Below are 1,221 nucleotides of genomic sequence, written 5' to 3'. Positions count from 1 at the left end.
AGGCGGCGGCGCAGCACGGGGATGCGGCGAAGCGCCGGGTGGTGCCTGCCGCCTTAGTAATCCTCGCCCAAACGTGGCGGAGAGGCCCTCGCCGGCCCAGCATCGACAGCACGGCAGTCTTCCCATCAGCTTTCCATAGAGACAGCGGGCACTTATTTGGCAGAACTAGTAAAGTATAATGCTGGCGTCCACGCCGCGCCTCGTGTCCTGCCCGGTTGTCTGCCCTGCGCCTCACGTACGTTACCAGCTACGTGGATATGAAATTCATCTGAGAATTTGCGTGACTCGCAGGCTCATACGGACAAAGCGACAGTGTGAGGCCAGCAGCTTTTGGGTGACTGCGTGGCGATTGTGCTGACGGGTGTTGGAAAAGCCCTGCTGAAATGTAGTCTAACTTTTTTGGAAAAGCTCTGTTCTCCTGCAGGAATCAAACACAACGTGAAAGCGTACTGTGTACACTGACCCAACGTATTAATGTTCTCAAGGGTTTGAACATACACAACGTAAGACCTTTATGTGTTTTAAGGAGAAAACGTGGCATTTATTCTTACAGTTAGGAAGCACTAATTTTTGTGTGGCGCTGTCTCCAGGTGGGACTCTGACTTCCAGTCAGCAATTGGCATATCAAAAAAAAAAGATCAGAAATAGTAATAATAACAGTGGAAACTGAAGTGCACTCGTCTTTTTGCAATAGAAAAGCAATGTTCGTGCTTCACAACAGCTTTACATATCCAACACTGCAAGGATGTTGCAGAGTTTATTCCGTATGTTCTCTGTCCTGAGCTTTTTTCCATTGTGGTATGGTTGATTTCAGCATCTTCCCATTGCTTGCCTACTCTTCTTTAATTTTTTCCCCCCATTTCTCTTTATGGCAGAATTATGTTAAATAACTGAAATAATATTTCTTATGTCTGAATAAAATGGTGGGGTAAAGTACAAGCTGATTTTAGAAAATTCAATCGTACCCATGTTTCTGAGAAGACATTTTAAATTAGCCCGCACATTTTTTGTTAAGATGTGAGAAAAGTATTCTAAATGCCCCACCGTCTTGCTTGTTGTAAGCAGGGCTGGGTTAGTCAGTGCCTGAATAATATAAAAATATCAGGATAAACATATTCTGTAATTAATGCATTTTACCTCAGTTTTTCATTTTCAGTGCTAAGAAAGCAGAGCTGACCATCCATCCACTGGAAGTCAGGTGCATGTCAGGTGTCGCAGGTT

Source organism: Pygoscelis adeliae, unplaced genomic scaffold (assembly GCF_000699105.1).
Source record: "Pygoscelis adeliae isolate BGI_AS28 unplaced genomic scaffold, ASM69910v1 Scaffold363, whole genome shotgun sequence".
In the NCBI taxonomy this organism is placed as follows: domain Eukaryota; kingdom Metazoa; phylum Chordata; class Aves; order Sphenisciformes; family Spheniscidae; genus Pygoscelis; species Pygoscelis adeliae.
Note: the sequence above shows the minus strand (reverse complement) of the source record.